The sequence below is a fragment of the Scyliorhinus torazame genome, chromosome 2 (assembly GCF_047496885.1).
Source record: "Scyliorhinus torazame isolate Kashiwa2021f chromosome 2, sScyTor2.1, whole genome shotgun sequence".
NCBI lineage: Eukaryota > Metazoa > Chordata > Chondrichthyes > Carcharhiniformes > Scyliorhinidae > Scyliorhinus > Scyliorhinus torazame.
In genome coordinates, this window is record NC_092708.1 from 227,411,173 (window position 1) to 227,426,186 (window position 15,014).

Consider the following 15,014-nt stretch of genomic DNA (forward strand, 5'->3'; position numbering starts at 1 on the left):
ATTGCTGTTTGTGCCCAATCTGCAGGATCTAATCATTCCTTCCCAACATTAATGGAGAACATCATTTACATCATTACCCAGGGATAGTCGATGGCAGCACAGGTTAGAGTTGCTTTAGCAGGGGTATCACTATCCCTTGCCTTTTCAAATTTCCATGAAAAGCATCGCTGGGAATCTTTGGTCGTGCCATTGCAGAGCTCACGTAATCCAACACATGTTCCTCCTGCCAATAATAAAAACCGAAAATACTCAGCAAGTCTAGCAGCATCTGAGGAGAGAGAAACTGAGTCAATGGGCACAATTTAACTAAATTGGAACAAAGTCCCATAGTGAGCACGTTTGGCCGCATATTTCCCCGCACCTGCAGCACCGAAAAACACAACCCTATCAACACCACTTGGGTTACATACGGGGCGTCTGTGGGGAACGAGCGGTCGAGGATCACATAGCCCCATTTTCTGCATGGAATTCCTCAGTGTAGCGAGGCATCGGGACACTATTTTTAAAATGGCGTCCCAATCACTCGAGCACCTGACGTGACCCACGACACCCCCCCAAACCCCACCTTACTATGAGGGGGGTCCCTGCTCCCCCACAACACCCGTGCAGGGCACCCCGGCCCAATCACTACCATGTAGAAAATGCCAGTTTGGCACCATGGCAGTGCCAACCTGGCACCTAGGTGGCACTACCAGGCTGGACCAGGGTGCCTAGGTGGCACCTGCAGTACCAGGGTACCACCCTGCCCAAAGGCATGGACCCAGGGCCTCCGATCCCCTGGGAGACCCCCCAGGGGTCCCGTTCCATCAGGACCCCTGTTTGTGGAGACCAGTGCCGAACAGCACTCACCCAAGGTCTCCGAGACGAAGGGGATAGATCCCAATACTTCGGATGCCTCAGGAAACTGCATATTGGAGTGCAACTAGCTATCTTGCTATAATATGTAGATTTTCCAAAAAGTGATCCCACCCACAATGGGCAGGATTCACGGCGTAACACCTTGGGAGATCACGTTAGATTTCGCAAGGCTATCGGAGCAGCCAAAACTACACATTGGGAAGGGGTCTAACGCCCTTGCTTTCGCTTCCCTAATCGCACGCTGGAGAATCCTGCTCGGCTGGCGATCGGCAGCACTGCCCACAGCTGCAGACTGGCTCGCTGACCTTTTGAAATTTCTCCACCAGGAGAAGATTAAGGATGCCAGCCGAGGGTAGGAGGGTATAGACTTCCTGAGCACCTCCCACATCTGTCCTCCACCCCAAAGAAGCTACTCAGCCTCGCCCCCGTCATATGCGCTCTATGAACCACCTTAAATTGTATCAGGCTAAGCCTGCCACACGAGGAAGAGGAATTAACCCTACTTAGGGCATCAGCCCATAGCCCCTCCTCAATCTCCTCCCCCAGCTCCTCCTCCCATTTACCCTTCAGCTCCTCTACCAACGCCTCCCCCTCTTCTTTCATCTCCTGGTACATTGCCGACACCTTGCCCTCTCCCACCCATACGCCCAAGATCACCCTGTCTTGAATTTTCTGTGCCGGGAGCAACGGGAATTCCCTCACCTGAGTGTGACTCCTGGAGCATGACCACGTCTGCCTTCAGTCCCTTTAAGTGCGCGAACACTCGGGCCCTCTTTACCGGCCCATTCAGGCCCCTCACATTCCACGTTATCAGCCGGATTGGGGGGGCTCCCCCACCCCCGCCGACTAGCCATCTCCTTTTCTAGGCCAGTCCCGTGCCCGCGCCGCCCTCACCCTCCAGTCCCCCAGAGGGGGGACCCCCATCCCGACCACCTCTTCTGTGTCCCATTCCCCTTCGGCCAGTGCAGCAGCAACCCTTTTTCCCCCCTTCCCCCCTCCCCCCCACTAGACCCGTTTCTAGCTTTTTTACTTCCCCCATAACACCCCCGTAAGTCAGCTGACACCTGCTGACCCCGGCATCCCCCGCCGTCCCATTGACCCCCCCGTGTGAATCTCCCAATCAGTGTGCGTTCCTCCATTCCCCCTCCCGCCTTTCTTCCCTGGCGCGGGAAAAAAAACGGCGCTTTCCTAAGCCTACCCCGCCCCCTCTGGCGCAGCTCCTGTCGCGGCCTTGTCTCTCTCCCCCAGCCCATGTAACATTCCCTGCGCGTGATTAACACCCTATATACAACAACCATCAACCATCAAACATCCCCCCCACCCTCACAAACCCTCAGTTTGAGTCCAACTTTTCGGTTTGAATAAAGATCCACGCCTCTTCAGGCGTTTCAAAATAATGGTGCTGATCCTTGTATGTGACCCACAATCGCGCTGGCTGCAGCATTCCGAATCTCACTCCTTTCCGGTGCAGCGCCGCTTTGGCCCGGTAGAAACCTGCTCTCCTCTTTGCAACATCCGTGCTCCAGTCCGGGGATATTCGGATCTCCGCATTGTCCCACCTGCTGCTCCGCTCTTTCTTGGCCCATTTCAAGGCCCTCTCTCTGTCCGTGAAACGGTGAAACCTCACCACAATCGCCCTTGGTGGCTCGTTAACCTTGGGCCTCCTTGCCAGCACCCGGTGTGCCCCATCCAGCTCCAAAGGTCTCGAAGGGGCCTCTGCGCCCATCATCGACTCGAGCATCGTGCTCGCATATGCCCCGGCATCGGCCCCCTCCACTCCTTCAGGGAGACCCAGGATCCGAAGATTCTTTCTCCTCGACCTGTTCTCCAGGTCTTCGAATCTTCCCGCCCACCTTTTGTGCAGCGCCTCGTGCTCCTCCACTCTCACCGCCAGGCCCAAGATCTCATCCTCATTCTCATTGACTTTTTTCTGCACCTCCTGGATCTTTACCTCGTGGGCCTTCTGGGTCATCCCTAGTCCTTCAATCGCCGACAGCATAGGCGCCAGCATCTCCTTCCGCAGCTCCTCGAAGCAGCGCTTGAGGAACTCTTGCAGCTCCGGCCCGCATTCCACTTTATCCCCGGCCGCCGCCATTTTGTCTTTCTTCCCTCGCTTCTCCCGCTGCTCCAATGCCGTTTTTTTGGCCGTTTCGCTTCTGGTCCGGTCCATAAACGATGAAGGGGGACCTCCCTCTTCCCTTCCCACATGGAGCGTCTTCAAAAAAATCCCGTTGGGGCTCCTCTAGAGAGCCCGAAAGTCCGTAATAGCGGGAGCTGCCGTCTCGTGCGGCTTAGCTCCGCATCGCCGCAACCGGAAGTCCCAGGTCAGGGTTTTTATACTGTTAGGGCTTCCCTTGTTAAAGGGGAAGCCCCGCACGTTACCGGGTAAGTTCATATTCGTTGGAGGTCACAGGGAAATGAATGGTACACACCCCATGACCTCTGTGGGGGTTGTAACAGTGAGAAAGTGGAGTTAACGATTATCAGATCAGTCATAATCTGATTGAATGGCAGAACAGAAACGAATGGCCGACCTCTGCTCCGAAGTCTTATGATCTAAAATTACACGTTATTTGAGTGCAGGTGTTAATTAAAAATAAATGAATTGATAGCTTTGTTAAAATAGAAGAGACCTGTTTTAGCTAAGCGGCCTAAGCATTTGCAGATCTGTAGCTAATTCACATTTCAAAGACTGCGTTGTTCATGAAGACAATGAGTATTACGAAGATAAAGAAAGATGATAAAATAGTCACTTCTTTTCTAAGTTTAATGATTGACAATTGCAGGTGTACAGATCTCTGCTTTGAAACTATGCTCTGCCTGATCAGACGCAGTATAAATGCACTACTTTACGAGAACCAAAATGTGCTGCTCGAAAGGAGCGAGTAAAAAAACTGGGAAAATTTAAAAAAGAGATACAAAGGTTAAAAAAAATGTTTTAATGGGAAAGGTGTCACAATGTATGTAGACAAAATGGAACGGCAAAAAATACCTCAGGTAACATGGACTTCATTGGGAGAAGTCTATTAGATAGAACAACAGGAAAAAGTGATTGATGAGCAACTATAAACACTTTATTGAATTTTCATCATATTCAGGTTCCATAAAGCTCAATGTCCAACTCCAGCTGGTATAGGTAATAGAATTGTTCCATAGTGTGAGGCAGGGTCACAGAGACAACCTCAATGTTTCTTCACCGTGAGTCCATTTTTGAGAGTTGTGACATATATACTTTTTAAAACACAGAAAACTCATCAAATCTACAGAAACACACTCCACAGATTATTAACAAGAGTACCATCAAGGGCCAAATGGTCTGTTTCCATGCTGTAAATACTTAGCAATTGGCATCTGAAAAGCCCAAAATGATAATGCAGAAATTAGCTGAATTATCAGTTATGTTGGCACCAATAATGACATCAAAATGGCAAATAACAGATGGAGCATGTGAAGAGACGGAGCTGAACCTGAAAAAGGATCGGGTGAGCTCAAGAGAAAGAGTGGATTAAAGAGGAGGATAGGAAGAAATGAAAGTGATCACTGTGAGGTCTGTGCCATAATCAGAAGCAGAATTGGGGGGTCTAAAAATCACAGAAAATGTATAACTGTTTGAAGGACCAGTGAAAATATCTTAAAGGTTTCATTGCTTCTGCACATTTTCCTGGTGTATTGTAACTTGTGGACACAGGAAAAGATATAAACGAAGAAAAAGAGATGGTCATGACGTGAGTTCCCCTTGAGTTTCCTGAAAGGATCATTAATTATCTGGTCTGCTAGCTCTGGGGTTAAAGACTTGTCCTTTCTCACAAAGACTTTGATGATGCAGCCATACTATCATATAGCCTTGGCCCCAAGTTTCTCAGTTGCTACCTCATCATAGAATCCCTACAGTGCAGAAGGAGACCATTCGGCCCATCGAGTCTGCACCGGCCCTTGGAAAGAGCACCCTACTTAAGCCCATGCCTCCACCCTATCCCCATAACTCCACCTAACCTTTATGGACACTAAGGGGCAATTTAGCCTGACCAATCCACCTAACTTGCACATCTTTGGACTTTGGGAGGAAACCGGAGCACCCGGAGGAAATCCACACAGACACGGGTAGAAAGTGCAAACTCCACACAGACAGTCACCTGAGGCTGGAATTGAACCCTGGAGCTTGAGGGTGCAGTGCTAACCACTGTGCGTAATAATTTTCCTTAATGTCTTCTGTTGCGCAGCTGTAGTTTAATTAACAGCTCTTGTGTTGGATTGTCCCTTTTTGCTTTTCATAGTTTAAAGGAGGGCATGAGATCTGCTACATGACCATTTAGTGTAAGCGTTACCTTTAGGCGAAGGCTCAGATAAGGTAGGTGTCAATATTTATCTGACGCATGTTTCCTATTTATTTGCGATGCAGGAAGAACAATAGAATATTAGTCACTGAGTAATCTATAGGATTAAATTGCTATTTCTACTTACAATAAATAGGCAATATCTACACTTGCATAGCACACATCATGTTGAAATGTACATACTTCATATGTTGAATGTTGTCATGAAATCAAATATAGAGGGCAGCACGGTGGTGCAGTGGGTTAGCCCTGTTGCCTCACACCGCCGAGGTCCCAGGTTCGATCCTGGCTCTGGGTCACTGTCCGTGTGGAGTTTGCACACTCTCCCCGTGTTTGCGTGTGTTTCGCCCCCACAACCCAAAGATGTGCAGGGTAGGTTTTTTGCCCCTTAATTGGACAAAATGAATTGGGCACTCTAAATTTACAAAAAAAATGAAAACAAATATAGTAGCTACTTTGCACAGAGCAACATCCTACAAATGCAATGAGCTAAAAGACAAGTGGGCTAGATTCTCCGCACCCCGACGTCGAAATCGCGGCCGGTGCCGGGGAGCAGAATCCATTTTGCCCGCACAGAATCGGGACTGGCGGTGGTTCCCCGATTCTCCGGGCCCTGAGAAGCGGCGTATTCTGAGAGTACGCTGCGCCGCATTGCACCTACCTGGGGCCATTGCTGGAGGCCCGCTCTGTCATTCTCCGCCCCCGACCGGCCGAAGTCCCGACGGCGTGGATCTAATGTGGCCCTGCTGGTTGGGAAACTAGTGCGGACTCAGTCGCCCTGGTCGGGACGGGCCGATCGAAGGGCAGGGGGGGCCCTTATACCCGGCCAGGCAATATTTGTGCAGACGGTCAGGATCGGGGGCAAGGCCGATCGGTGATGGGGGGGGGGGTCTATTTTTAGTGTCCAGCTCCGCGGTCTGAGTCCGCCATGGAGCACGGTGCGGCTGCTGGACGCCGCCGCCATGCGCATGAGCGGCCTCCGACCTGGAAGTGCGGGGGCCCATATCTCCAGCGAAAGCTGCTGGTTTTACGCCGGGTCCCTGGTAGCCCCCTGCAGGGCCAGGAATATGTGGCCCTTCCACGCTAGTTTTCCTGGCATGAAAGTCCACAGTTTTCATGACGGCGTGGGGACATAGTCCCAGTAACGGAGAATCCAGCCCAAGTTAACCTGTTTTGAATGAGGGACACACATTAGCAGACACTGGGAACCCTTGCTCTTCTTGAATAGTATAATGGGATATTCAGTATTCTTTTGAATCACCAGAACATGCTGAAGGATGGCATTTTGGTCACTTCTTTAGTGCTGCTCAACATGGCGTTTTTGCTCAAACTGGGACTGACAATGTAAGTGAATAATTTAGAATAAAAACAAAAAATGCTGGAAATACACAGCAGGTCAGACAGCACTGATGGAGAGAGAAACAGAATTCTCTGTTCCCGCCGGCAGTGCATCCCCGCCTGCAGCTTTTTTGGTGGCGAGGGGTGGCTTCATTGGGAAATCCCATTGACAAGCGGCAGGAGTAGAGAATGTCGCCACTAGCAAACGGCACACCGCCAAGAAACACTCAGCTGGGGGAACAGAGAATTGTGCCCAACATTTCAGGTTGGTGAACTTTCATCAGAACAGAATAATAAAGCAGAATAATTTGCTCCACCCCAAAGTTATCCAAATTCTCCTTTCTTCATCGTTAATATATAAAGCAGTGGCAGGAGTTTCTGGGAGTAATTAAGGACACAGTACAGAGGTTCATCCCAAAGAAAAGAAAGGTTATCTGAGGGGGGATTAGGCAGCCATGGCTGACAAAGGAAGTCAGGGAATGCATCAAAGCAAAAGAGAAAGCCTATAATGTGGCAAAGAGCAGTGGGAAGTCAGAAGATTGGGAAGACTACAAAAACAAACAGAGGATAACAAAGAGAGAAATAAGGAAAGAGAGGATCAATTATGAAGGTAGGCTAGCCAGTAACATTAGGAATGATAGTAAAAGTTTCTTTAAATACATTAAAAACAAATGGGAGGCAAAAGTAGACATTGGGCCGCTCCAAAATGATGCTGGTAATCTAGTGATGGGAGACAAGGAAATAGCTGAGGAACTAAATAAGTACTTTGCGTCAGTCTTCACAGTAGAAGACATGAGTAATATCCCAACAATTCAGGAGAGTCAAGGGGCAGAGTTGAATATGGTAGCCGTCACAAAGGAGAAAGTGCTAGAGAAACTAAGAGGTATAAAAATTGATAAATCTCCGGGCCCAGATGGGCTACATCCTAGAGTTCGAAAGGAGATAGCTGAAGAAATAATGGAGGCGTTAGTTATGATCTTTCAAAAGTCACTGGAGTCAGGGAAAGTCCCAGAGGATTGGAAAATCGCTGATGTAACCTCCCTGTTCAAGAAGGGAACAAGGAAAAAGATGGAAAATTATAGGCCAATTAGCCTAACCTCGGTTGTTGGCAAGATTCTAGAATCCATTGTTAAGGATGAGATTTCTAAATTCTTGGAAGTGCAGGGTCGGATTAGGACAAGTCAGCATGGATTTAGTAAGGGGTGGTCGTGCCTGACAAACCTGTTAAGAGTTCTTTGAAGAGATAACAAATAAATTAGACCAAGGAGAGCTAATGGATGTTATCTATCTTGACTTCCAAAAGGCCTTTGATAAGGTGCCTCACGGGAGACTACTGAGTAAAATAAGGGCCCATGGTATTCGAGGCAAGGTACTAACATGGATTGACGATTGGCTGTCGGGCAGAAGGCAGAGAGTTGGGATAAAAGGTTCTTTTTCGGAATGGTAACCGGTGACGAGTGGTGTCCCGCAGGGTTCAGTGTTGGGGCCACAGCTGTTCTCTTTATATATTAACGATCTAGATGACGGGATTGGGGGCATTCTGGCTAAGTTTGCCGATGATACAAAGATAGATGGAGGGACAGGTAGTATGGAGGAGGTGGGGAGGCTGCAGAAAGATTTAGACAGTTTAGGAGAGTGGTCTAAGAAATGGCTGATGAAATTCAACATGGGCAAGTGCGTTATCTTGCACTTTGGATAAAAGAATAGAGGCATGGACTATTTTCTAAACAGTGACAAAATTCATAATGCTGAAGTGCAAAGGGACTTGGGAGTCCTAGTCCAGGATTCTCTAAAGGTAAACTTGCAGGTTGAGTCCGTAATTAAGAAAGCAAATGCAATGTTGTCATTCATCTCAAGAGGCTTGGAATATAAAAGCAGGGATGTACTTCTGAAGCTTTATAAAGCATTAGTTAGGCCCCATTTAGAATACTGTGACCAATTTTGGGCCCCACACCTCAGGAAGGACATACTGGCACTGGAGCGGGTCCAGCGGAGATTCACACGGATGATCCCAGGAATGGTAGGCCTAACATACGATGAACGTCTGAGGATTCTGGGATTATATTCATTGGAGTTTAGGAGGTTGAGGGGAGATCTAATAGAAACTTACAAGATAATGAATGGCTTAGATAGGGTGGATGTAGGGAAGTTGTTTCCATTAGCAGGGGAGACTAGGACCCGGGGGCACAGCCTTAGAATAAAAGGGAGTCACTTTAGAACAGAGATGAGGAGAAATTTCTTCAGCCAGAGAGTGGTGGGTCTGTGGAATTCATTGCCACAGAGGGCAGTGGAGGCCGGGACGTTGAGTGTCTTTAAGACAGAAGTTGATAAATTCTTGATTTCTCGAGGAATTAAGGGCTATGGAGAGAGAGCGGGTAAATGGAGTTGAAATCAGCCATGATTGAATGGTGGAGTGGGCTCGATGGGCCGAATGGCCTTACTTCCGCTCCTATGTCTTACGGTCTTAATATGCAAAATCATCTAGACATTACTCATCTAAACTTTAATGCAGAAGGGTAGTTATTATGGAGGCTACCAGCTTGAATGTTACAACTTTTATGTTATTGTGTTTGATATACAGCGCATCTCTCATAATGTAGCTGTTCCTCAGGACAATACCAAACAATGTATTAGATTTAGTTCTAAAAAGTGAATTCACCTAGGCAGATATTTATTTTAGACTAAATTAAAGTTACTGCATAAGGTCCCTGTAGAAACAGTTACTTGTTGGTTTAACATCACAGAGACCACTTTAGCCCTGGTCTAAAGATTCTGCCATTGTATAAAATTAAATTTTAAATGATCATTTTTTAAACTTTTAAACAGGGACAAGTCCCAGCATCTTGCATTAATTAGTGCCTCAAATGTAATGATTGCCTGGCGGCACTTCATGGCTGGATCAGGTTGGAGATGTAGGTGGGACAAGGCAAGGATTTTGAAGTTAATATGTTGGAGAGGGTGCAGCTCAGAATTATATTGAGGCTGAGCGGGTTGAATTATGAAGACAGGTGTCAGAGACTAGGCTTGCATTCCCGTCAATAAAGATTAAAATTGAGGTGTTTTAGATTGCTAAAGAATTTGATAGGGTACAGAGAGAAACTATTCCCTGTTCACGGAGAATTCAAACAAAGGAGCTATACTGAACTTGACTATTCAGGGGTGATGTCAGGAAGCACTTGTTGACACAAAGAGGAGTGAAAATCATAGAATTGTTACGGCGCAGGGGAGGCCATTTGGCCCAGCATGTCTGCATTGGCTCCCCAAATGAACACTCCTAAAAAGCTGTTGAAGTTGGGAGCCAATTGATAATTTCAACCCCGAGACTGTTGAGGTTTTCGTTAGGCGAGGATATTAAACCAACTGGAACCAAAGTAGGTAAATGAAGTTGAGAACTCATCGTCTGTGATCAAATTGAAGGGCGAGACAATGGCCTCCTGTTTCTATGAGTTGGGAGGTGAGCAGTTGATAAGGTTTGGTGAGGAAAAGTGATGTGGACCAGTTATTAATTTGGGATCAGACAAAAATGAAAATGTCTTACTGTCTTGTCAGTTATGGGGATGTGCAGCAAGGTGAAAGGGGTTCCTGTTGTTTGTGACTATTTTTCTGCGTCGTTCACTGATCAGTCATTCCGAGATTTGTAAAGAAATTATATGCTTTGAGAGTTTAAACACTTTTTCCACAGGACAACCACAAACCCATTGGGGTCCCAGATTCGATTCCCGGCTTGGGTCACTGTCTGTCAGGAGTCTGCACGTTCTCCCCGTGGCTGCGTGGGTTTCCTCCGGGTGCTCCGTCCGGTTTCCTCCCACAAGTCCCAAAAGACGTGCTTGTTAGATGAATTGAATATTCTGAATCCACCCTCAGTGTACCCGAAAAGGCGCCGGAGTGTGGTGACTCGGAGCTTTTCACAGTAACTTCATTGCAGAGTTAATGTAAGCCTACTTGTAACAATAATAAAGATTCTGATTATTATTATTAAAACTCTCAACACTAGCTATGGAAAGTTGGCCAGCTAGCCACATGCCACACTCCGCAGGGTTTATTTGCGCTTCTATTTCTTATGTGGTCGGTTGAAACTTTGTTGCCCAGTAGTTTTGGAAAGGGCTTTTTAGTGAGGTTGCCTATTGTGGTAGTGTGGCCCTTTGAAGGGGGTGGGCTTTGCGGTCCATATGATCAGCTTGGGACCAATCGCGTGAGTGCATGCGAACCTCGACCAATAGAAAGTGTGGAGTCCTGGGAGCAGGGGCCTGGGCAGAGTGGCCCCCAGAACTGGAGAGTCAAGACCAAACAATTGTGCTTCTATATAGTTGCCTTTGCCAATGGTTAATAAATCCCCTTTGTTGTTACTGGAAGTCTCCATAGTATTGTCTTGTGCCACTACACCTATAGATATATCAGAACTACCACGCGGTTGAGGGAAAGGAATGAGACAGAAAGTTATAAGGCAGCAATATCTTAGAATCTGTTAAAGTGCTGTGATGGCAATTTCAGGTCCCAGATGTCCCACTAAGGCCTGTAGAGAAATGGCAATAGCGACCAGCCAAAGTTCAGAGGTCACATGCTATTCTTGGGCTGATGGTAGTTACAGGAATGCATTAGGTGACAGATGATCTTTCAGCAAATATAAAGCTGTCAGTTATTGCACATTGTGGGCTCAAAGATCAAATGAATTAGCAACCGAAAAGCTGCAATTAGATTTCCTTTGAATTGAGATTAACCTTCTGGGAATCCTCAAATTAGTTGAATTAAATACATACACCATTCTCAAGTGCGCTGTTAGTCTGCAAATCTATCTGTAGCCCCGAGCTGTGAACTTTAGTTTATGTTCAAGCATATTTACAGATACAAAATTACTATGATTACAATGCAAACAAAGGCAGAGAGATCATTATGAATTGTATGTCTTGAAAATAAACCATAAACAATGATGAATGCTGACATATTCTGTGATATATATTCTTTTTACATTTATACTAACAATATACTTGTCTCAAGCTCAACCACCCGACAGTTGTGTGCAACAATTGGTACTGCAGACAGTACATTTTTAAAACTGTAGTTAATGCACCCAGGCTGCAGTTAACAATGAAAAGAGTTACATAATTTGTACAACTGGTACATTTATGGAATTACAGTTTTTATATTATTTGCTATCAATGTCTTCAAAGCATTTATAATAAAATTTAAATCTTATTGGCTGTCACTGTTACTTTGTCCTTCTTCTTTTGTGCCCTACTTAAAATAAATTTTCAACTCTGCGTTCAACTTTTCAATGCTGTTTAAATTCACGCGAGGAAGAGTTTTCTTTTCCAATTAGAAGCTTGCTGTGAATTGCCCAAGGTGTTATTCTTGGTCTCCAGCACAAGGTGGCAGCAACATCCACTGAATGGAGTGAACACTCCCCAAGTCCTGTGATTATAATAAACCTGCCTCGATTTTAGTGACTTGCAAACTAAAATGGTACATTTGCTTTTTAAATATTGATGCAGATGCTGCAGGTTGTTTATTTCACATCAAAATCTCATTGAAAATGAAACAAACAAAATCACATAAACAACTAAAAGGGAGCATTGAAAGAATTGCATCTCGAGTTGAGTGCTGAGGATTTATCAATCTAAAATTGTGTTGACTAAATAGAGGAATGTTTTAAGACGAAGTATGATTTGTTCTAGGCTCCGTGAGGGAAGCGTCTCATCTCTCCTCACGCAGTTGAGACTCACAGAAATTTGATGCAATGCCAAGCTGGTTGTTTTAAAACGTAATCATCCTAATTGTTGCATTGAATTGTATGCACATAAATCTCATACTTTATAAAAGCAAATTACTGCGGATGCTGAAATCTGAAGCGAAAGAGAAAATGCTGGAAAATCTCAGCAGGTCTGGCAGCATCTGTAGGGAGAGAAAAGAGCTAACATTTCGAGTCCGCTGACTCTTTGAGCTTGAGCTTTGACAAAGAGTCATCGGACTCGAAACGTTAGCTCTTTTCTCTCCCTGCAGATGCTGCCAGACCTGCTGAGATTTTCCAGCATTTTCTCTTTAATCTCATACTTTACCTCATTTATCAAATAACTCGCTAATTATTTAACTAACCACATCAGTTGTTGCTTTGATAATTACGGTTCCTTGTAATAGATTACTTGCTAAGTTTTCCCTTGCGCTAAAACATTGAATTATCAAATTAGCCCGATTCAGAAATGCAGTTGGAAACTTAGTATTGAAAATGCAAACAGCCTGAAAAATGCATTTAGCGATTTTTGAGTAAAGAAGAGTTGACTGCATCGCCAAACCTATGTCAGATGTCCTGATCTAGAACATGCAGATGCACATTGTACCATTAATCTCACTCGGGGTGCATTTACTCTGCAAACTGTGTTGATGCATGATGGGTTCCCTTGACCTTACTTATAACTGCAACCTGAATCCAGAGTCAGATCCTCCACTGACACAGAAGTGAAGCAAAGTGTCACTCCCAGATGTGGTGTTGGGTGTTCTGACACACAGATGAGCCAACACGGTTGCATATGGTACAACGCTACTTTATTTAAACTTACTATTTACAGTTTGGTCTTTGCACTCTGCACGTGGGGGGTTCCCTGCTTGTGATGTTTTAACAGCTCTTTCTTGTTCCCTTCTCCCCAGACCTACTGACCACCAGGTGTCGTGCTCGTGCTTTTTATGTGGTTGGTGTTCTTGTCTGTGATTGGTTGTGGTGTTGTGTACTCTGATTTGCCTGTTAGTGTGTCCATCATGATGTGTGTGTTTGAATATCATGACATCCCCCCTTTTTACAAAGATATGTGCCTACGTGGTAATAAATATGATCGTGTCGTGAGTGCATCTAAGAGTGTGTGTGTGTCGTGTGCAGCATGTGCATATGACGGAACTATGTACATGGGGCGATGTCGGGTGCGTCACATGAACCAAGTTGTACCATAACATAACATAAATGCGAACGAGAGAAGAAGAAAACAAAAAACTTGAACAGTTGTCCAGTCAGACGACATCTGGAACGATAAACAACAACAGGTTATCATGTAAAATTGTGCAACTTGTTAAACATATGAACGGTATTATAAGTCCAGTCTAATGGGCTTGCGACGAGTTCGGGTTGACCGCCTCAAGGGTGGATCAAGAACCACCGGCTGCTGTGCAGGCATGGCCATGGGTGGCGATGGAAAGGGCGTGATGTGCGGCAGCTCCACAAAGTCATCCTCGGAAGCCTGTTGAGGATCTGGCGTGTGCGTGCTGTGTGGCTGTGAGCGTGGAAGTCGGCGAAGGGCGCGCCGATTGCGGCGACGCACGGAACCATCCGGCATGCGAACCAGGAACGAGCGGGGAGCCACTTGTCGGAGGACTTCGGCCGGTGCTGACCAGCCACCATACGGTTGATGGACGCGTACTTTGTCTCCGGAGGACAGGGGGGGCAGGTCCGTCGCTCGTGTGTCGTACCGACTTTTCTGGCGATCACGCTGCAGTTGCATGTTCCGAAGAACCGCCTCATGGTCTGTTGTTGGTGCCAGGATGGAAGGTACCGTCGTCCTGAGGGAGCGACCCATTAGTAGCTGCGCTGGCGAGAGACCCGTGGATAGCGGGGCCGATCGATAGGCCAGCAAGGCAAGGTTAAAGTCCGATCCGGCAGCAGCCGCCTTGCACAGGAGCCGCTTGGCGATGTGGACACCCTTTTCAGCCTTCCCGTTCGATTGTGGATGCAGAGGGCTGGATGTCACATGAGTGAAACCATATGCTGCGGCAAAGGACGACCATTCACGGCTGGCAAAACAAGGTCCATTGTCTGACATGACAGTCCTTGGAATGCCATAGCGAGCAAATGTTTCCTTGCAGGCCCCAATGACTGCGGACGACGTCAGATCATGGAGAGGCATGACTTCCGGGTAGTTTGAGAAGTAGTCTATAATAACAATGTAATCTCTGCCGAGCGCGTGAAATAGGTCAACACCCACCTTCGCCCAGGGGGACGTCACCATCTCGTGTGGTAGAAGTGTTTCCGGAGGTTGCGCCGGCTGAAACCTCTGACAGGTTGTGCAGTTGAGCACCATGTTGGCTATGTCTTCATTAATACCCGGCCAATATACCGCCTCCCGGGCCCTTCGTCTGCATTTTTCGACGCCCAAGTGGCCTTCGTGTAGTTGATGAAGAATCATCTGGCGCACGCTGTGCGGAATAACGATCCTGTGTGATTTCATAAGGACCCCGTCTATGTTGGTGAGATCATCTCGCACATTATAAAACTGGGGGCACTGCCCTTTTAGCCACCCTTCCGTCATGTGGCGCATCACTCGCTGCAGAAGGGGGTCAGTCGCCGTCTCTGCGCGTATGTGGGCCAGACTAGGATCATCAGCTGGCAGATTTGCTGCTGTCAGAGTTACGTGTGCCTCAATTTGACGCCCGAACCCCTCCGCATCTGGTGGTGTGCTCACTGCTCGGGAAAGAGTGTCCGCCACGATGAGTTCCTTCCCCGGAGTG